Source organism: Lynx rufus, unplaced genomic scaffold, assembly GCF_022079265.1.
Source record: "Lynx rufus isolate CCGP_SWC_20201006 ecotype Redwood Valley unplaced genomic scaffold, mLynRuf1.p SCAF_7, whole genome shotgun sequence".
Lineage (NCBI taxonomy): Eukaryota > Metazoa > Chordata > Mammalia > Carnivora > Felidae > Lynx > Lynx rufus.
Genome location: NW_025814889.1, coordinates 10,027,454 through 10,051,092, shown reverse-complemented (window position 1 = coordinate 10,051,092; position 23,639 = coordinate 10,027,454). Strand labels below are relative to the sequence as shown.

Genomic DNA, 23,639 nt, shown 5'->3' with positions numbered 1-23,639 from the left:
CCCCTCTTAGCTTTCTCTCTCAGATGGAAGCTAAACAATGCCAGAAGCTTCCCTCTACAGCTGCGTGTCTGAGGAGGCAGGTGACTACCCAAGTAAAGAGAGTTGTGGTTGGTTGCTTATCTGCGAGAGAAATCAAGTTTGCCTTGCCCTGACCAAAGCTGGTTTCTGAACTAGGAACAGCTGTCTCTGGAGTGAGCCATGAGATTCCTTTCCAGACATTACCATTGGGTGGGAGGGGGAGGATGCAAAGCTGTGTCCCATGAAGTGAGTACACAGGAGATGAGCATGGGGAATAACGGAGAAATCGGAGGCAGAGGAAAAAGGTCTAGCGTGGTGATTCGCACACGAAGGCACTCGGTTAAAACCTCTGACGGAATGTTCCAGTGGCCTCTTGAAGATCCTGAGATGTGTCAGGCTACACGCGGTACCCTTATCTGGTGCCAGTCTGGCGGCAGGAACAAAATTTATACCTATCAGAATGAGGCATTTAACTCCCTGGCAATCTGCCCTCCGACACCCCCCCCAACCCCCACAAAAGGTCTTCCCCAATTGGCCACAAGTTCTCATCTTACTGTCACGTGTTGTTCAATTAAAAAAGAGAAACTTCTGCTTGACAAAACTCAACAGCTGAGTAGCAACAGCTGGGTGGGTCCAGGAGTGGGGCGGACGTGAGGTCCAGAGAGAGAGAAGCAACAGGTGGGGGTGAAGGAAAAGAAATGGGGGTTTCAAGCCTTGGGGTGGGGCTGTCTGAGATCCTGGCAACCATCAAAACTTCAACTCAACTCGAGAGGCAATCTCAGAAGGCATGACAGCCCCATTTGCCCGAATGTTAACTCTCTCTCTCTCTTTTTTTTTTTTTCTGAACAAATACATCTTGAGGAAGAGTGAAGATTAAGAGCAAAAGCTTGGGTTTCTGTAAAACAAAACACATGAATCCACTTTACCCACAATGATGATGGATCGCCTTCAAAGAGCTTTGGTTACCAGGATCAGAAGTCACCTGATACGGGGCGTGCAGATCAGATTCTTGAAGGCAAACGCTACTTTCAAACTGAATGAAAAAGATTAGAAGATTTAAGAGCCCAACCTGTTTGATTGTGCATTTGATTCTGTCAATGACACCAGGGAACGCGTCATTTAATTTACTGATTCATCAGCTAGACCTTTGTCATATGCGCGGCCATCATTTCCTCATAGGGATGAAGGGCTGAAAACTCAAACTCTACCATGATCTTCCTATAAGAAGTGCAATGTGTTAACCTAATTGTTCCTACAGCAATTATATAACAAAGCTATTAAAATGACATGTAGGTTGAAAATACATTAAGGTTTTGAGTACAGGAAATTTATTTTTTCCCTATAATATGGTTCAAATCTCTAGCTATTTTTAGCTTATGATAGAGGGTTTTGAAAATCCCCAATGACTTTTTATTGAAATTTGCTTTTGATGCTAATTCCCCTGAAGTCCATTAAGGCCAAAAAAAAAAAAAAATGTTTTTCTTCCCCTTATAAGAACTACCCAAAATCTTCGTGGAAAAGTGGCATAGCTATCTACTCACACTAAGTGGCAAGTGTTCTATCTTATCTCCACTGCTGAATGTCAACTTTGACAGTACCCATAGCTCCGTCTCAATACTCTCTGGAGGCTACTAGCTATATTTGCCCTATTTCATAGGAATATGGCAAGGTTAGGGAGCAGGAGAGATGGGAAAGACATCGGGTCCGAGGAAGAAAGGAGAGGAAGCTTAGGATTTTGTTTTGCTTCGTTTTAATAACAAAGATAACTCCAGGGTGTTATCTCCAGGGTGTCTAAGGACACCTGCTCTCTCCTTCTCAGTCACCTGCCCTTCCAGCCAGTTGAACTACCCTTCCTCTGCATCGCACCACTGGTTCCTTTCTACCTGCTGTTCTCTCTCCTTTCATGACCGTCTTGAGTTTCTAGAAGGCTGAGACTACGTCTCATGTCGAGCACAATATATATTTGTGCCTTGACCAGTTATGATTACAATAGGACATCTTTTGGCCCCTCTTGTAGACAAAAAGTTACATTTCAATTTCATAACGCTTTAAAATTCTCTTTTCCCTGCCAATGTCTATTCCCATTGTACATCTTAAAGCCTTAGAAAAGTGAGGCATAAGATGCTTTAGTTCAAAGACCTCATGAACTAAAAGGCAGATGAGTGAGGATATGAGGGAAGTTGTTAGAAGTCAGAAGCAAACACCACTGAGATTTTTCCTTTCTTGTTCGTTATTTTTCTGTTGTTACTGTACAACTTCCTCAGTAGTGAAACTATGGAGCATGTACAAACCAAAGGCCATGGCAGAAACGCAGCACCAGAGGAAGACATGCCTTAAAATGTCAGACATTCAATAGTTATACTCTCCACTTGTCAGGGAAGGAGTCTGGTTGAGTCCTGAGTTTGAATCCCTCCCCTGTGAGCTGTGTGTCTGTAGGCCTATTCCTTTACCTCGGTCTGCCTCAGTTTTCCATCTTTAAAATGGCAATAACACAACTACCACTAAATGTCAGATGTCTGTGAGGATTAAATGATATAAAATAAAAGAAACCACCTAGTGTAGTCCCAGGTATGGGTGGCTAATAAATTTTGGCTTTATTCCTCACTTCCAGTCATAATCCGCCCACAATCTTTGTTTAAACCTGGAACTGACAGGTGGAAAGGAAAAGAGAGAGCCGGTACTAATCCTATTGTTCTTGTAGCATCCAAGTGTCACAGACACTTCTGTTTCTAAGGCCAGCAGCCCAGGTCAGAGGCAAGGGGAAGCCTATAGCTCACGGAAAGCAGGCACTAGACATCCTGGGGCTTGGGGTAAGGTCTCCATCCCTTTTCTTCAGGTCAGTTTCCAAAGAGAAGGTCCAAATGAATCCTAATCACTACAGGAACTTAGGCCTCTTACCATCAACTCCGGGACGTTTCATGTTCAGAGCTGCTTCCTAAATCATCTCTGAATGAACAGGTAAGCCATTTTACAGAGCCCAAGAGAGAGCTGGGGTCCCAGACCAAGACGTGCAAGAAGCAAGACATTTACAGACCAGGACCTCGCAGGGCCTGCAGCCCTGGCGTGGCCGGGACGGACCGCTTTCCAGGAAGGTGAGTGGCACCCGATCCGTCTCTACTGTTCCAGTTAGTTCGCACACGGGCCAGAGGCCAGCAGTACCATCCATAAGCTCAACACAGGCTTTGTACCCTTTTTTACCGCTTGCAGCTGCAACCTTTCTCAAGCCAGGGATGAAAAAAGCCACGATGTTGTAGGTGTATCATTGTTATAACTTTAAACCTCAAGCTCTCTTTGACCAAGACAGCAAAGTTTGTTGAACTGAACGATTGTTCATTCAGAATTGAAAATTCAAGTTTTTATTTTTCTCTGAGGGCATGCTGGCATGCTGGCAAGTTCTGCTTTCTAAACCCCAGTGATTCGTCACGATCCTAAGCAGCCAATCATGGGCGGGTCAACTTGGAATGGAACTGAAGGTGGTGGCTCGAGCTGCCCTGGTAATCGGTGTCACTCTGGGCTAGTGTCATCTTCTCCCCACAGACACCATTTCCCGTTAACCATGATGGGCTTGACATACAAGGAAATGTGCTGACATGAGTCACAGCCCGAAAGAAAAGCTGCAGAGATGATACCTGTGCACAATCATCCCTAACGACATTGCATGAAACATTCGGAGTGTGGGGACAAAGGGTATCTCATCCCAAATCAAGGTTAAAGAGCATATTTCTGAGTGGAGTGGAGGTTCACACACACACACACACACACACACACACACACACACACACACACACACCCTTATGGATCTGTCTAGCTTCCACGTCATTCCCATCTCTGTAGATGGCTGCCACGTGACTGGAAAGGTGTTTCAGCTCCAGCTTCAGTTCTTAATGGGCAACAACATTAAAGCCTCACATATGCCTTCCTTCCTCTGACACCCTCTTCCCAATGTCAATTAACTAAAATGCCATGAATTTCAATCCTTTCCAAAACACTGCTTTGTCTCTCCTACAGAACAAGTCACCGTGAACCAAAAAAACAAAAAACAAAAAATGAAAAGCAAACAAACAAACACCTCCCAAAGCCCATAACCATTAGACGAAGCAATAGTTTTATGAAAGGGGAAGCCTGCCCCTCTCAACACCCATCTGCCAGGAATTACCGGTATGTAGAAATAAATTCAGTGAATGCTGATAGAGATGAACCAAGGCACTACTGCAACTGATTGGACTGTATTTGCTCCTGCTGGAAGAAGTGCAGTGGAGCTGGGCGGGGGTGGGGGGTGGGGTGCTGGGGTGGCTCAGTGGGTTAAACATCCGACTCTTGGTTTCTGCTCAGGTCACGATCTCGCAGTTTGTGAGATCAAGCCCTGCACTGGGCTCTGTAGGACCCAGCTTGGGATTCTCTCTCTCTGCCCCTCCCCTGCTCACGTGAGCCCTGTCTCTCTCTCAAAATAAATAATAATAAATAAACATTTTAAAAGTGCAACAGAGCTGGGGAGATGCCATTGAGCAAACTACACTCTGTTAATGACTTCACAGACATCTCTACAAGAAATGAAGTTGGATATATCTCATTCCCCCACTACCTTCGTCCTACAAGTTCATGATATGGTTTTCACCTGTAAATTCTGACCCCTTACCTTCAGAGCCACCATTCCCACATAACCCTACTCCCTCTGCATTTTACCTGTTTTTCATCAACCTGGGTGTTTCCAGGGCTGTGCACAATGAACTTTCCATCAGCCACATTTTCACCTAATTAACCACCCTGATGACAATAATTAGTATTGAGTCGCTCTTGGAATGACTTCCTAGGTATTCAAGCACAATCTGCACTTGCTATAAAGTTCTACATATAAATATTAATCAAATGCCCTCCTTTGTTTTTCAGCCCCAAAGGGATATTTTGCAATCATACAACTCCTATTTTTAAAAAGAAAAAAAAACACAGTGAGGTGTCGTTTTAACAAATAAAAAAGAGAATTAATACATTGAGGTTACAGATCTCAATCTGTGGTCTGCTGAACACATCCATGCGAGTATTCCCAGGGCTCATGTGTGAAGGGAGTCTGGGTAGAATCTATTGAAAGAAGCCATTTTCCCAGTTTGAGTCTTTTGCTCTTCCTTTTCCTGCAAGTCTCAGCTTAGAATTAAAATTTACTTTGACATGTGTTTAGGTCACTATGGAGGGGGCTCATCACACACGGAGGCTAATGGAAGGATACAGATTACATATCTTCTTACTGCTGTGGAATTAGATGCAGGCAAGTTTGTCAACTTCAGGCAACCTCACACCGTCCCCAGCAGGCTAAAGGAAAAGACACCCATGTGCTGGATACTGGAATGAGGGTCTCTGAATTCTGAAAGCTGATGATGGGTCAAACCACAGGAGAAACAAAGTAAGAAAGGATTTCCCTTGTTCTTGTACCTAATTATGAACACCCAGGAATTAAAGTGAATGGATGACAGGTAAATAATTATAATATAGTCAAAGATTCAACATGGAGGTTTCCAAGTTATTTCTTTATTTCGGTGTGCCACTGACAAGCAGCTAGGGAGCACATAGGACTACTTTTCTCCCAAACCACAAAAAAATTGCTTTGCAGCCTTTGTTTGGAATAAAAATTTCCCATGAAAGCAGAATCTAGGTGTGATGGTAACAGTGGGCTTCAGATATAAAGCTTCGCCAATTACCTTTTATGAGCTCATCCTAAAAGCAATTATTGGCGTGCCCGATGGAATGAGCAGTTCAGATCCCATTGGAAGTAAGAGAACATAATAAGTATGCATTTAAAATCCACTCTATTCACAATGGATAACTTTCGAAATATTATTATACTATACAGACCCTTTTGGGGTCCACCCAGGCTCTAAATATACTGTCAACAGAAAATTTATACTTGAGAAGGCAATTTATTTAGCCTGAAACATTAATCTTACTAGTTTTGAAGTAGATATTTCATGACATTTCAACTTAAGTTAAAAAAAATTAAAATGCATGTCCAAACTCTAAAAAACAGTTACTGTTCCATACTGTGTTTTTATAAGGAATGCATTTTCTTCCTTATTTACTGAGAGTGTCGTTGATTTGAACCACAATACAACCCAAAAGGAAAATTTGTAACTAAATATTTTTTTTTTAATTTGCCCTTTAAAGTGATTTCCCTTCCTTCTGTGTTTAAAAATTAGGTCCTTGATCTTCCTTCGTAAATTTCCTAATATTTTTCAATGTATTGCTCTGGCATGAACAAGTAATTAAACAAAACACTAACGTATTAGATAAGATATATTCTATGTAGAAACCAACATTAGTATGATGATTTTCAATGTAAATCAATGGCCACTGAATATTCTAGGACCAGTTCTCTTACATTACGCGTGAGAATAAAAATGGTTTCAATATTTGAGAAGTTTGAAACAGATTTTCCCCTTTTCTCTTTTTGAACTCTGTTTTCACCTTAGAAACCAATGCTTATGTTATAAAATGAAAGATTTTTGAAGACATGAGAAATGTTTGCCCTGCATAAAAATGCATCTTATGAGCACATAACCATATGTCAAAAATCAGTAGATTCCACAGAGACCTTTAACTTAACAACTTAAATAGGCTATGTAACAATAGTTTATAGGTTTGGTTAATGACCAAAATTCTAAGGGCAAAAGTTCTCACGTGTCCTTAAATTTCTAAACTCTTTATCTACCTGGATGTCAAAAGAGGAGGTAGAAGCTAGAAATGATAATTTCCTTAAACATTAGAAATATTCCCCTTAACTTCTTTTTTATGCTATGTTCCGTGAGTCCACCAAATAGACAAATTTAAAATCCCCCAGCATTAAACACTGTAGAGGCATGTCTGATAACAAGGTATTTGCCAGAATGATAATGGTATTACAAGCAGTCTCAATCAATACATTTCTTTCTGTAGTTAACAGAGAGGTAAGCAATAAATCTCTAACTTAATCCAACCAACATAGCTGCAAAATGCAAAAAGCTTTATGAATGGTAGATATTAATTTTTTTTAAAAGCACAAAACCACAAACAAGCAGTTCTAAAAGCTCTTCATTCTGTAGAGTCTATACAAACAAGATTAAAGCAGATAAAAAGGGTGTTGAGAAAGAAAAAAAAAAAAAAAAAAGCCCCAGACATGCATTAAGCTAGTTTGACAGCTCCATTGTTCAACCGGTCCCATTGTCAGACCCAAAGATGTATTCAGTGCTACAATGTCTGCTAGCAAATAAACAAAAGACTACATTTTTCAAAGCAGGATGCCAATTCTATCATAATTCTTTCTCTGCTTCCCCAAAGGTCAGTGGTGGCTCCTTTCGGTATGTGATCGAACCCTAACACAGATGCAAGAAACAAATATTTGCTTTCAATACATAGGGACCCAGGACGCCATGCATGAACAGAGGTCTTTAAGCAGGTACACATTTTGGCAAACAGGATAAAGTGATCCAAACCTGGTAACACAGAAGGACTATTTAGGTAGGCTAAGTCCAGATTAGAGCGGTATTTGGAACGCAAGTCTAATATGGAGTCTCCTTAGCTCCTTTTTCGGTGATTATTCCATGCAGAGTGCATGATAATGAAAGAGGCTTAGACATTGCAAAGGAAAAGACAAACCAAGAGCCAGATTCAGAGCCTTTAAAATTATCCACTGGCCACTCACAAATAGCAGGGAACAAATACACGATACGCTTTCAAAAGGCAACGGGTGCAAATATAACTCGCACAGGGCAATCCTTTTCCTTTCTCTTGCTGGCTCCCTTTCTCCCAGTCCTTGGTCTCGATTTCGTTTCCCTCTCTCTCTCTCTCTCTCTCTCTCTCTCTCGATTCTTTTTTTCCCCCTCTAAGATAAGGAAGCTACTTGATGCCGAGCATGATTATTGTCTCAGCCAGCTCTAGAAACTAGAAAAGCACACATTAAAAACAAAGGACACAACAACATACCTTAAAAGCAGCTCTTCATTTCTCATAGTAACAGCGGATTTGGGACAGCGCATGCTTTCTACACTGATACACTGATAGTCTCAACAAAAGCCAGTTCAGAAGTGCGCTCAAACATCAATGCCACAGTAGCTGTTCACTAATGCGCTCCCTCTCTCTCTCCCCCTCTCTCTCTCCCTCTCTCTCTTTCCCCACTCTCTTCTCTAGTCAAATTCTGAATGGTGGAGCAAAGGGGCTCCTGCAGATTCACTAAGTAGAAATAATCCTCTCTGACAAGTTATGTTGTCTAGGCATATTTTTACATTAATACACTGTGCTGCCTATAGGGGTCTTGCGTGCATTCACTCAAGCCTGCCTGGTGTTAATTCTCCTAATTACCATCTTAAAAAATTGGAAAGAAAAATAAGTGACTCGTTTACCTTTTTTTTATACATATAATAGCAAAGCCAGTGTCACATTTTCTTTTTGCTCTCCACTATCAGCACACATTGCAGACGACCACCAGAGGATTTGGATAGGTCAGTGTGTGCTAAAAAGGATTTTTTGCTTCTCTTTTCTGGGACACTGAACTCACAGTTGGATTCATCTATTCCTCTCCTCTTGTCCTCAGGAAGAGTGACAAGGTCAAGACCCTTAGCCCCACCCTGGGTCATGGATGCAGAAGACAGAGATTGGGGGACCTGGAGATATTTTAACTCTATGCACACCAGAGCTCTTGCAGACGACAGCATAATTCACCTGAAGCAGGGCACCTAAAGGAGGCAGGCAGTGCAAAGATTGTGTGGTCATGTTGAAGTCCTAGTTGATACTGGTGCATCATCCTCGAAAGACCAATTGGATGTTCTTTTCCAAAATAAGAAAAATCAGCTTCCCTACTTCATTATACTCGATGGACTCAGCATAGACAGTCAGCCGGGGAAATATGCATTATGCTTCTGTTTATTGGAATTAGAAGAATTCCGTGCAGATTAGCCAAGTAAAGCAGCAGGTGAATCGCATAGAGAGAAGACAAGATGCTATGGATAAGACAGTCAGTAGGCCAAAAGTGCAAACGAAGACATCGTTCCTGGGTGCTCACGGGAAGCCAAGAACGCTCTCTGCTTAGACGGTACACTACAGAACGCGGCCCGAAACAGAGCTGGATCACTCAATACTGAATTCCTCACCCCCAGGCTCAAAGTACGCCCCTGTCCTCCATTAACACGGCCAGGCACCTCAGGAAGAATCCGGAGTCACAACATCTATGGGAATAATAGTGAGGTGGGGAAACAATGGCGTGCTCCATTTCCCTCCCCTTTGAGGATCTGGAAAACCACCCAGTATCTTGCTAGATCTCTGATCTCTTGGCACACAGCCAGGAAAGTGGAGATGTTCTGTTAAGAGTTCCTCCACCTACCGCAAAATAATCTCTCTCAGTTTATCAACTTTAGCACTGATGACAAGAAACAGCAGTGGCTGAAAGCAGTGACCCTTCCCATTTCTGAATGACAGTGAGACAACATGATGAATAACTCAGCAAAGATCAAACGATGAAATAATGCTTGTCCCTAAAATAATCACATTTCTACATTTCCTTCCTTCATTATAGCACATGGAAGTTATGGAATGAATATATAAAAATGAATTACTTTGCCAAAGAAAGCGATCACATAAAACCTATGATATTCTTTAGAAGCAAGATAAACATCATATGAACGAGTGTGGAACCAGAGAGACCTTGGAGAGAGAGAGAGAGAGAGAGTTAGTCATTCCCTAGTGGAGTAGAAGGCACTTAACTTCTCCATGGCTCCCTTTGACCCCTGCTCTTAAATGGGGGGCGGGCAACAAATGCTAATTTGTCTTAAAGCATCTGAAGATCCTATAATAAAACGGGGTGTGGTTTTTTGGTGAAAAGATGAATAAAAAGTGGAATGAGTGGCTGGACACTGGTGAGAGTTTTGTCTATTAGAAAAAGGTGGGGCACCTGGGTGGCTCAGTTGCTTAAGCATCCAACTCTTGATTGCAGCTCAGGTCATAACATCATGGTTCATGAGTTTGAGCCCCGCATCAGGCTCTGTGCTGAGGGCCTGGGGCCTACTTGGGATTCTCTCTCTCTGCCCCTCCCTTGCTGCTCCCCTCTTTCTCAAAATAAATGAATAAACTTAAGGAAAAAAAAGGTAAAATTATGCTGCTCAGACACAAAACTCCTTTCTTTTAAAAAACTAAAAAAAATTAATTGGAGCATAATTGACAAATAATATTAGTTTCAAATATACAACACAATGATTTGATATTTGTATATATTGCCAAAGGATCATTACAGTGAGTCTAACACCCATCACCATACATAGTTACAAAATTTTGGTAATGAGAACTTTTGAGACTTATTCTCTTAGCAACTTACAAACATGCAATATAGTATTATTAACTACAGTCACCATGTTATACATGAGATCCACATGATTTGATTTGGTAACTGCCAAGTTTGTACCTGTTGACTCCCTTTACCGATTTTGCCCGCCTTCTCTGTTCTCTGTATTTATGAGTTCAGATTGTTTTGTTTTTGTTTTGTGTTTAGATTCCATATAGAAGTGAAATCATATGGTACTTGTGTTTTTTTTCTGACTTAACTACATTTAGCATAATGTCTTTAAGGTCCAACCCCGTTGTGCCAAATGGCAAAATGTTATTTAAATGCCTGTGTGTGTGTGTGTGTGTGTGTGTGTGTGTGTGTGTGTGTTCTTTATCCGTTCATCCATTGATGGACACTTAGGTTGTTTCCATATCTTGGATATTGTAAATAATGCTGCAACGAACATGGGGATTCATACATCTTTTTGAGTTAGTGTTTTCATTTTCTTTGGATAAATACCCAGAAGTGGAATTGCTGAATCATATGGTAGCTGTCTTTTTAATTTTTTGAGGAACCTCCATAATTTTTTCCTCAGTGGCTGCACTAATTTACATTCCCACCAACAGTGCACAAGGGATCCCTTTTCTCCACATCCTCTCCAATACCTATTAATTATTATCTTCCTGATAATAGCCAATCTGACAGGTACGAAGTGATATTCGTTATGGTTTTGATTTGCATTTCTCTGGTGAACTGTAATGTTGAGCATCTTTTCATGTACCTGCTGGCTTTCGGTACTTCTTCTTTGGAAAAATGTCTATTCAGATCCTTTACATTTTTTTGTTTCTTTTTAGAGAGAGAGAAAACATGAGCAGGAGAGAGGGTCAGAGGAAAGGGGAAAGAATTTTAAGCAGGTTCCACACTCAGCGTGGAGCCTGATGTGGGGTTCGATCCCATGACCAAGGGATCACGAACTGAGCTGAAATCAAGAGTTGGACGTTCAACTGACTGAGCCAACAAGGCATCCACCTTTACCCATTTTTTAATCAGATTGGGTTTTTATTTTGCTATTGAGTTGTATGAATTCTTTTTGTATTTTAAATATTTGACCCCTTATTCAGTGCTTTGCTTTTTCATTTTATTGATGGTTTCCTTTGCTGGACAGAAACTTTCTAGTTTGATGTAGTCCCACTTATTGACTTTTGCTTTTTTTCCCTTTGCTTTTGGTGTTAGATTTAAAAAAAAAAAAAATCATCACCAAGACTGATGTCAAGGAACTTAACGCCTATGTTTTCTTCTAGGAGTTTTATGGTTTCAGGTCTCACATTCACATCTTAATCCATTTTGAGTTAATTTTGGGGCACGGTATAAGATAGGGGTCCAAATTTATTCTTTCGCATGTGGCTGTACAGTTTTCCAGCACCATTTTTTGAAAAGACTGTCTTTCCTCCACTGTATATTCTTGGTTCTTTTGTCATCAATTAATTGACCATATATATGTGGGTTTACTTCTGGGAACTCTATTCTGTTCCATTGATCTATGTGTCTGTTTTTAGGATAACACCATATTGTTTTGATTACTATAGCTTTGTAATATAGTTTGAAATCAGGAAGTGTGATGCCTCCAACTTTGGTCTTCTTTTTCAAAATTGCTATGATTATTTGGTGTCTTCCGTGGTTCCATATACAGTTTAGGACTGTTCTATTTCTGTGAAAAATTCCATTGAACTTTTGATAGGGATTTCATTGAATCTGTAGATTGGGATAGTAAGGACATTTTTATAATACTAATTCTTCGAATCCATGAGCATGGTATATCTTTCTGTTAATTTGTGTCTCCTTCAATTTTTCTCATCATTGTCTTACAGCTTCCAGTACACAATATTCACCTCCTTCATTAAATTTATTCCTTGGTAATTTATTCTTTTTGATGCAATTGTAAATGAAATTGTTTTCTTCATTTCTCTGATACTTCATTATTAGAGTATAAAAACACAACAGATTCCTGCATATTGGTTTTGTATCCCACAATTTTACTGATTTCATCCATTATGTAACAGAATTCTTTGCGGAGTCCCATGTTTTCTTTATATAATATCATGTCATCTGCAAACAGTGACAGTTTACTTCTTCCTTTCCAATTTGGATGCCTTTTATTTCTTTTTCTTGCCTAATTGCTCTAGCTAGGACTTCCCATACTATGTTGCTTGAAAGTGGGGAGAGTGGGCATCCTTGTCTTGTTCCTGATCTTACTGAAAAAGCTTTTAGCTTTTCACTGCTAAGTATGATGTTAGCTGTGGGCTTGTTATATGTGGTCTTTATTATGTTAAAGTACATTCCTTCTATACCCACTTTGTTGAATACTTGTTCACAGTTCTAATGGGGGTTAAATTATGAGGCAAGTACTAATATATGACAAGAATGCATTTGCTTATCCATAAATAGATTCTTGGCATTAGAAGCCAGTGCTGCAGTACATGGAGATATTCCTATAGGGAAATGAATTATGGATCCACAGTAGTAAGGAACGGAAGTGAATCAAACCATTAATATTTTCTCCACTTCCTTTTTTAGTCTAGGGACCTAAATAATGAGAAAGCGATCGAGGTAAGACTTTAATATTCGTCCAAACTCCACTACGATAACAGACTGAGGGGCTTCCACCTGCTAGTTGTATGTGCTGAAGTTGGGGTTATAAAGATGAGTGAATAGAACGATGTGTTATTTCTAACATTTATATATGGTGCAGTAAGGCTTTGGCTCCAAGGCCATGGGGATTAATCTTTGTATTTCTTAATCCACCCAATAGAATAACTTTCCCAAAGCTAATACTTAATATGTATTTGTTAAATAAAGGAATAAATTTATTTTTAACTATTGGAACTTTGGGGAAAGAACCGTTTCATTTTCAAAATTCTTTATGTAGTTTCCTTAACAAATATGTGGCAGAAACAAACCCACCTCACTTTTTATTTTAACTCATGCATTCAGTTGGCATGGCCGACAACACTGAGAATTCCTTACATGTTGCTATGTTTTAAATTACAGGACCTTTTTGGGGCACCTGGATGGCTCAGTCAGTTAAGCATCCGACTTCAGCTCAGGTCATGATCTCGTGGTCCATGAGTTTGAGCCCTGCGTCAGGCTCTGTGCTGACAGCTTAGAGCCTGGAGCTTGCTTCGGATTCTGTATCTCCCTCTCTCTGCCCCTCCCCCCTCCTCTCAAAAATAAATAAACGTTAAAAAAATTTAAATTACAGGACCTTTTCACACCTACCAACTTATTCAATCCCCATAACAATACTGTGGGGCAGGTGGAAATGGTACCATTACCTTCTCAGCTAAAAAAGTTCACATGCAGAAAGACTGAGCAGCATGCCCAGAAGGTGCAGTGATAACTGAGTGTGGGAATCCAGTCTAAACCAAACCCTGGACCCATATTCTTTCCCCTGCTCTACAGTGTGATCCAGTGCTTCTGCTCTGCCCAGGGGTTCACAGCACCCCTAAGCAAGGCATGGCTTTGAAGGAGTGTTGAGTGCAACGAATCTTATTACACTTTTCTAATGCAGTAGTAATAAACGTAGAGGATAGTAAATTAAAGGAAAATTGATTAAAAGATTATGTTTTGGCTACTAGTATTTACTAATTCCCTTCAAAATTCTATTTCCAATGAAGATTGAGTTGCAACTAGACAAACTAAGCACTTTGGGGGATTTTTATTTTTTGAGGTCATCTACAACAAGAGTTGATTTTTAGCAACCCTGATTACTACATTTGGTGTGTAGGGAAATTTTTTTCAAAAAGATTATAGCAGTAATTGGCCAAGGACAGCAACAAAAACTTAGTTTATCTCAATGCCCTCTGTATTCCTCTGTTTTTAATTATATAAATTAAATTTTCAACTAATAATGCAAACTTGCGGGGGCGGGGGGAGGGGAACGGAAAAATTCCTGCAATGTGGGAATACAGGAGGGAACTGAGAATCAGCCAGACGTCTTGACCTTTCTAGATTTGAGCTTCCTAAAAATGTTTTCAAAGGTAAATCCTATGTGCATTTATTTATGTTATAGGGAACTTCTAGAATTAAAAGCTGAATTCCTAAATGCAACATTAACAACTCGCAACTTCTTTCTTCTAAACCGTATCTTTGCACTTTGAAAGTTGCATGAAAATGTTAAGTAGAAAAGAGCGTTTCAATGGAAGTGTACAATATGAAGTTTGCTAGAGAGGAAGGGCCAGGCAGTACAGATTCTCTTTTTATTTTTTAATGGTTATTTATTTATTTTGAGAAAGGGAGAATGAGAGAGAACGAGTGGGAAAGGGGCAGAGACGTCCAAGCCGGCTCCATACTGTCATCGAGGAGCCTGATGTAGGACTTCATCCCATGAACCTCGAGATCATGACCTGAGCCCGAAATCAAGAGTCAGACACTGAACAGCCTGAGCCACCCAGATGCCCCAGGATTCATTCTCTGATGAAGGATGAGACACTACCAAACTCTAATCTGCCTCTTAGGTTCCCATCCAAAAAGAATAATCTTGGAATTTGCAGGAGCCAAGGACATTAAATCTCTTTAGCTGTTAGTTTTAGATATTGTCTTAGTCCATTTGGGCTACTAAAACATTTGGGCTACTAAAACAAAAACATTACAGACTTGGGGATTTATAAATAACAGAATAAATAACAGAAATGTATTTCTCATAGTTCTGGAGGCTGGCAAGTCCAAGATCAAGGTGCCATCATGGTCACGTTCCAGTGAGGGCCCTCTTCCCGTTTCATAGCTGGCCCCTTCTTGCTGTGTCTTCACATGGTGAGAGGAGCAGAGGATCTCTGTGCGGTCTCTTTTATAAGAACCCTAAGCCCATGCCTGAAGGCTCTACCCTCATGACCTCATCACTTTCCAAACACCCCAGCCCCTAATACCAACACATTAGGCTTTAGGATTTCAATATATGAATGTGGGTGGGGGACATAAACATTCAAACCATAGCAGACATGAAGAATTTCCAGATTTAACCAAGAAAGTACATTGCTACGAAAGATGGAAAGATCACACAGAGAACGCATGAAGTAAATATGAAGCAATAACCGAGGTCTCCAAGAAATGGATTTCTAGCATACTCCGTGAATGGCACATAGTATGTGCTCGATAAAGTTGGTACATCTGTGTGTGAATAGATAACTGTCTATCCAGAGCTGGTACCAAGCAGAAGACAGAGTTTCTCTGATCAGCTTCACCAGCCTCAGAGGAAGGGTCTCGGTGGGCAAAAGGGAAGCAAAAGTCAAGTCTGCGCACAGGGGCGACTAGAGACAGGAGATGGAATGAATGCACTATGTAGGAATCCTGTCCCCTCGGGCTCCAGGGCTCTCTCTTGCTTGAGGGGAAAACCCTCCAAAGCCAAAAGGACATAGGTATCACAAATCACTACCTGAAACATAAAACTGACAGTTGGTTTAAAGTAAAGCCTGGCAGAGCTGGTAAATGAAGGGGTTGACGGTAATCCGAGGATCTATGTAACACGAGTTCCTGTCACTGGAGCACTCAAACGTTACCTCCAAGTCAGACTTTAGAAACAGGAGGCCACTATCTCAGTAACAAGCCCAAGGCCCCTAAGTTCTAAAGAGGCATTCCTTCTACAAGCCATGGGACTACTTACGCGTTTCAAACACGGAGATGTTTACCAGGATGAGTGGGGCATGGGGTGAGTAATTAGCAAGAATAATCGTAAAGCCCCTTAAAATTATAAAGTGTGGTATTTATTAATAAGTAGATATAAATAATAAACTATAAATTACTTAGAGCTCCAAGAAGCCACTTGAAAATATGCACTAGATAAGTTTAAGAGGTATTATAAAGAGTAATAATGACTTCTTATTATAAAGGAAAGGGGCTATGGAGACAGACACTGGAAAGTGGGTTTGGAGAACTAATTCTGTCTAGGTAGCAAAAGGTCCATGGAGGACAAGCTGAAGAAAGTAAAGGAATTCCCCTGAAAAACACAGACTACCTACTTGATAAAATAACTAACTTTGGTTCATGAACTCTTATGACTTAGCAAACAACATGTTCACAATTGAGCAGTGATTTTTGACCTAATGTTTTGTCAAGGACCACTCTCGGGCAGATGGGAAATCTTGAGAAGGCCACAGGTGACTAGACATAAGTTAGCCATTAATATTTGCACGGAAAATGGGCGAAGTTTATCATCGCTGTTTTTAAGACAGACCCATGCACACACACCTGCCTTCCTGCCTGCGCAAACTGCCACGTCGGACAGGTTCTGTAACTTGACTCTTGTCCACGAGTCCTCAATGGACATGTAGAATTTGGTGCACTTGAGGATCCCTGTTGCTTAAGTGGTTTTGATCCTAGGGAACTGTAACAAGTTAACAGCACACGTAGAATAAAGGTTGTGGGTGAAGCTGATGAGTCCTCACAGGAAGGTGATTCACACGACCCTATGACAGAGATGGAAGAGAAACCCAGATGGTCCGGGAAAGTGGTTCTGAAAACCTCACAACACATTCACAGCTCTTACAGAATCTGCAGGTGCTTTAAATGTTACATTTCTTTATATATAACTCTGAGATTCAATCATCTGCTTGTTTACGTGTTTATTATCTTTAAATCATCTGAACCTAGGGTGCATGAAAGCAGGAACTTACTCCCTTTTATATCCACTTCAGAACAACGTGTGGCATATGGTAGACACTTAATAAACATTTGTTCAATGGCTGGATTTCTCTGTGAGGCACATTCTTCTTGTTAAGTGACCTAATCTCAGTGGCTTACAGCTATAGGACGCAATTTGTGAGATGCTTTCCAGGCTCAGCTGTGAGTACTCATTAGGTGAGAACCTCAGAGGGACACAAAGATTAGGAAGGTCTGTTCCTGACTTTAAGTACGTTATAGATTCACTGGGACGGGAAGATAAGCTTGCTGTTTTAATACGTTTTTTTGAACTTTAAAGTACCATTTAGGGGCAGCTGGGTGGCTCAGTAGGTTGAGTGTCCAACTCTTGATTTCCACTCAGGTCATGACTTCATGGTTCATGAGCTTGAGCCACACGTCAGGCTCTGCCCTGACAGTGTGGAGCCTGCTTGGCTATCTCTCCCTCTCTCTCTGCCCCTCCTTTGATCATGCTCGCTCTCTTTCTCAAAATAAATAAGCTTTTAATGTATGTGTGTGTGTATATATAAAATTACCATTTTTATGGGTTCATAGAAAATAAAATGATGCCTCCTTATTTTCCATAATGCTGAAGTTTGGGAGTTAGTAAAGTCCAAGCAGGTAGGACTGGGCATTGAAGGTGAGATGCACAGACAAAATTTTCAGCATTAAGAGCAAAGCGAATTGCATTTTTTTTTTTGTGATGTCCTAGAAAAAGCAAGTGTCCTTATGGACAAGGAATAGGAATCAGAGGCCGGTATCATTTTCATATCACTCGGTTTCAGGAGGAGATCTGTGCTGTGCATTTAACTCCATAGTTAACTCTGCCACGGCTCCAGGAGCTGGCAAGTAAAGACATCTGTGCCAGGGATGTCCTGCCTTACTTGCCTGTCACTCACTGGGGTCCCCGAGGTCTATAGCAACTTATCTTCTTATCACTTCCATCCTCTGTTTAGAAACAAAACAAAACACACATTTCCTTAAGTCAGTTCCTCAGGAGATGTGTCCTCACTTTTAAAAGTGCATTAATTTGATTTCGTTTGATGTGGTAGGGCTAGCTGTTAAACATTACTTTGACTTTCTATTCCTGATATAGATAGATGGATATATATATATATATACACACACATATATGTGTATATCACATAGCATATATCATGTTACATATATTAATCATATTCATACTATATATAACATGTATATATATATTATGTACATTGATGTTATATACAACATGTATATATAATAGGTACATTAATGCCACATATATAACATGTATATATAATATGCACAATATATATGTACTTTATATATGTTTATATATGTGTGTATATCATATAGTATATGTTGTTACATATATAATATTATGTATAACATGTATATATAATAATGTGTACATTAATGCTGTTCATCAGGTATCAGGTATCAATCAGGCTCCCAACCTGATGGAAATCAGGCTTTTTCTCTTCTTTATCCCACACTGTCCAGGCAGTAGCTATCTAGAAGATGGAAAGGGGGGTAAAAGATATTTTGGTGATGGAACTGTTACATGGACCACTGAATGGGTAGAAGAGAGAAAACACTAGAGTGGAAGATGATTCTGATGGCGCTAACATGATGGTTTGGCAAATGATATGCTAACTGAGCTGGAGCTAAAAAGGCACAGTGGGGTACACAGGAAAGGTGAGGGGTCCACAGGGAACACGCTGAGCCCGAGAGGCTGGCGGCAGCCCTCCCACGTGGAGGAAACAGGCAGAACTACCTCCGGGCGTGGATGACATCAGCCAGAAGGAGCACTGGGGGCCCAAAACGAGAAGTGATGCGAGGCCAGAACCCCAGGGCAAATCAGAAATGGAGGAGGCACAGAAAGATACCCAGAGAAAGAGAAGGGCAGATACATCACTAAGGGGCTTAGACTCCAGTGGAGAGAGAAAAAATCCGCCCATGAAGTTTGCAGTGACTTTGTTGGCCAGGAGAGCATGAATTATTTGTTTGGATGCTAAATGGAAAAGCAGGGCAGTACAAACACGAGGCAGGAACGTTCTGAAAGTTCCAGGAACCAGTTTCGAACCATGGTGGTAACTCTAGAGGGCAGCCTAGTTTGACAAGGAAGCAGGCTACTCCCGCACCTGCACACGCTGAAAAGGGAGAGGGGGCTGGGCTGCCTGAGAGTCGCAGGTGAAATTGCTGCTTGCTCCAGGCAGGCTCCTGCTGAACCGTCAGACGCTTGCCCTGACTCCTGAGACAGATCGAAAGGTGCCCGGCCATTCTTCACCGCCTCCTTTAATGCAGAACTTTAAAACCAAGGAGGCCAGGGGCCAGGGGGGGCTGCATCCAGCTCACAGAACAGGAGCCCCCGTGCGGAGCAAGTTCATACACTACCGACGGGCCAGCTGGACCCGGCAGTTCAAAAAGGCCCAGAGCAAAAGTCTTTTTGAAGGTGTTTATGAACTTTGCCAGATAAGGATTTCCAAAACTACAAGGAACTATAAAACTCTAGACGTGGATAACATTTCTGGGGCCAATTGCTTTAAACTTTTTAGCGAAGAATCATATACTTAGAAAAAAGTGCCCATAAGCGTTCAGCTCCCTGATATCCACAGAGTGAATCCAGCCATGCAATCAGCACCCAGGTCAATAAAACCTTTTTTTTTTTTCTTAAACCAAAACTTGCTTTTAATTCCATAACCAAAAAAGAATTTGATGAATCTAAATATCTAGGAACTAGAATGCTTGTAAGTAAAAATTGCCTGAGAGACAGCAAGAGTGCGTTGAAGACTTTCTCAACAGCTCACCTACTTTTCACCACCCGCACGAGCCGAATTCAGGCTACCACTGTTCCTAAGGAGCCTCTCTGCCTCCAGTCTCACTGGCTCTGAACCCTGCTATCCATTTCAGCAGTGAGGTCTCTGCTGCTGAAAAATGGTCACAGTTACCACCTGCTCAGCACCCGCTGAGGGTTCCCCCTTCCATCTCCGCTCTGAAACTGAAGCCCAAGCCACATGACATGACTCACAGGACCCACCCACATTTCCAGCCTCATTTCACAGTCTTCTCGGCTGGTACCCTGGTGTCCTGTGCACCGGGAACATCTTTCAGGCCCTCACACACAGGGTCTCCCTCGCCTCTGCACTGGGGTTGGCTGTTTCCCACATGCACAGAACTCTCCAGTGATCCCACCCCCTCACCAGGTTTATTTCTGCGTATCCTTCAGGACTTGGCTTAAACATCAAGTGCTGAGCACAAAAATAGGCACTCAAAAATACTTGCTGGCTGGCTGGCTGGCTAAATACAGGAGTAAGTCAAGGACACCATCCCAGCAGCAAAGGAAACACAAAGATGTCATAATACGGTCCCAGCTTAAAAAGGAAACAAAACTATGATGTAATAAACCAACTACGCTTTTTGTAGCTGAGGGACTACAATGTTATTTACCTACAATTGAATTCAATAGAGGTTCTAGAGATGCCTGGGTGGCTCAGTAGGTGAAGCCGCCGGCCGATTCTTGATCTCAGGGTCCTGAGTTCAAGCCCTGTGCTGGGCTCCACGCCCCAGCCTTTAAAAAAAAAAAAAAAAAAAAGGTTCTAGAAAGGCCCCTGCCCTCAGAGAGTGAATATTCCTGTTAGAAACACAGAACTTATCCAAAGGGACAAAGAACAAGAGTGTCTACTGCTGTGATGTTTTATGAGCCATAGGAGTTCCAAGGAAGGAGACACGGTAAGGCTTGGCTAGAGTAATGTGAGAGCCCTTCGTGGAGAATCTCAAAAGGTATGCCTTCTTTGGAGGAGGATGTGGAAGGAAAGTGTGAGGACACCCCCAGCAGGAGAGACCAGTCTGAGGACAGTTCACACGTGGGTGACAGTGAAAAGAAAGTCTGAGTAGAACAGCACAAGTACTGGAGAATGTGGGGGAAGAAGAGAAATGAGGAAGAGCAAGGCCAGGCGGCGAATCTGGTAAATCGAGCAGTGGCATCTGTAGTCAACAAAATAAGCATTGGAGACTCAGTGTAATTTCTGGATCAGTGAGTGAGACCGCTCTCCGCAGATGCCAACGAGAAGGCGAAAAACAGCTTCGGCAGCTGGTAGCTGACAGGTAGGCCATGATGTTCCCAACTAAACACAAACAACTCTCGCAGAATATAAAAATAACCAGACTTTGAGACCATGTGCAACAGGAGAGAGACAAAGGCACTGCAAACACAAAAATAATGACACATCCCCTTCTCCCAACTGCTTCTTTGCCAGTGGTGACTCTAGCTCTGCTTTAGTTCTCCTGCTTTCTAGACAAAAGCTACCAGGATACCTGTATGAGTCTGCGGGAGCTGCTGTAACAAAAGAACACAGACTGGGCGGGGGGCTTAAGCAACAGATCTGGAAGCTGGAAGTCCAAGATCAAGGTGTTGGAAGGTTTGGTTTCTCCAGACAACTCTCTCCTCAGCTTGTAGCTCTGTGTCCTCACATGGCCTCTCCTCTGTGCACATACATCCCTGGGGTCTCTTCCTCTCCTTAGAATGACACCAGTTCTATTGGATCTGACCCTTAGGGTCTTGTTAACCTTCGTTAGCTACTTAAAAGCCCTACCTTCAAATACAGGCACATTCTGACATTCTGGGGGTTAGGACTTCAGTATATGGATTTGGGGAGTGGAGAATGGTTCAGTCCATCACAGTAGCCCAATACTTCTTAAAAACAGCTAATGGGAACTGACTCTCACATCTTTAAACTTCTTCAGCATGTGCACAAGCCCTGTTTTCTATAGTAAGCCTCTTCCAACTCTTTCCCTAAGATGCCCCGTCATACTCCTGGTGTGCATTCTCCTTTGCTGTAATAAGTTAAACCCAACTTTGACTATGATGTGTTCTTGGTGGCTTTGGTTATGCTGCTTCCCACACCAGGACTTCCATATTCTTGAGCCTACCTTTCTCATGCTTTGTACCTGCCTAAACGGACATTCCTCCTTCCTGGTTAACTGCCGCTCATCCTTAAAGATTTAGTTCAAATATCACCTTCACTGAAAGTACTTTCTAATTTACTCTTTCTGATAGTTGGATTAGGTTTCCCTTGTGGTGGCCCTGTCATGTGTCCACTGGGCTATGCTGAACTACATTTCCCCAGTTTTCAATTTCCTTCCTCCTCCTCTTCCTTCTCCTCCTTTTCCTTCTCCTTCTCCTTCTTCTACTTTTAATGTTTCTGGTTAGGGTGAGCTACAGGAAGATTCTTGGGAGATGTGAAGGACAGAAGGGAAGAAATAGTCATTCTGTAGCTTGCACACATTATTGCTGATGTACTGACTTGCCTCCTTGGTGTGAAGCAGCAGCCAAGCCCACTCTGCCTTCCCCAGATCCTCCCTGGGCTTCTCTGACTTCCGGGTCAGGTGCGTGTTTACCTCTATCATCCAGGTCCTCAAGGCAGAGGCAACAAGAACAGACGCATGTCTCAGTCCATCCTTGCATGCAAACATTCAGTGTTTGGGGGTTCCAGTCTGTCCTTGATCTCCCCTACTCTGCATCCATTTCCCCTTTTTGACTGTTTGGCTGTGAATGTCAAGTTCCATCATCAGATGCAGAAAAACCTTATAGACACTGCTTTCCCATGCTGTGTAGAGTTAAAGCCCTGTAACAACTATGTATGTATGTATGTATGTATGTATGTATGTATCTCTCTCTCTGTATCTTCCATTCATCTATTCATCCATCTATACATCACCTATCTATCTATCCTACTGCCTTTGCTTTCCTGGTTCAACTGTGATTGACATGCCCCTCCTCTATGGTATTTCTCTGTACCTCCTCAAAACCTTGACTATACTTCTCTTGTACTGTGTATCATACCTGATTGTCATCATTTGTGTGGTAGATTCTTATCTTGCCAATTATTCATGCCCTTCCTCTACCATGTTGCCTGTAATGCACGAGAGTGGGTGGAACAGATTTCCCTACTCCATTGACACTGGGCTTAACAATGTAACTTGCTTCAGCTGTTAAAATGTTAGCAGGTGTTATATCAAATGTGCTCGCGTGGCTTAGTTTGGGTCTTTACTCTGTGACCTGCCTGAGAAAAGCACGCCCCGGAGAATCTACTGTCCCTTCCACCTGGGCCTCAGAATAAACACACATGAAGAAGATCTGAGCCCAACCCACAGTCTGGAGCCAAACACAGCTGACTTAAAGCTGAAAAGACAGCTCCCAACCTAGATCTGCCAAACTACAGTTGACCTGCAGATTCTTTAGTGTAAGAGTAAATGTGTATTGTTGCAATCCACTGTACTGTGTAATCATTTATAGGCAGCTTTATTGCAGCAATTGCCTAGTGAATTAGTTTCCTTTCCTGTGCCCCAATTAGAGTGTTGGCTCCTTGAGATTAGGGACCATGATGATAATTTCCTGATCTCTGATGCTAAGATGCCTGATACATGGTTGGTGCCCAATAAATGCCTGTTGCATACTCAAATAAATAAACAAATGACCAAATGATCAAAGGACCATAATGGAGAGAGGCATGGACAGGGGCGTTAGGAAGTAGAAACTAATAGAGGTGTGTAAAATGGAAATGAGGGAGCTGAGTCTAGAAGCCAATGTAAGCATAATATGGTCCATGCACAATTATGTGATCAAAAGTTATCTGCCTTTTATTTTGAGATGATCAAAGGTTCAAAAGGCCACAGAGGTTCCATGTGA

At 41.7% G+C, this 23,639-nt stretch overlaps 1 pseudogene; it reads left to right on the top strand.

Annotated features, from left to right (window-relative positions):
* Positions 1-285: 285 nt before the first annotated feature.
* LOC124501281 (60S ribosomal protein L9-like) overlaps positions 286-23,639 on the top strand; it is a 34,811-nt pseudogene continuing 11,457 nt past the window's right edge.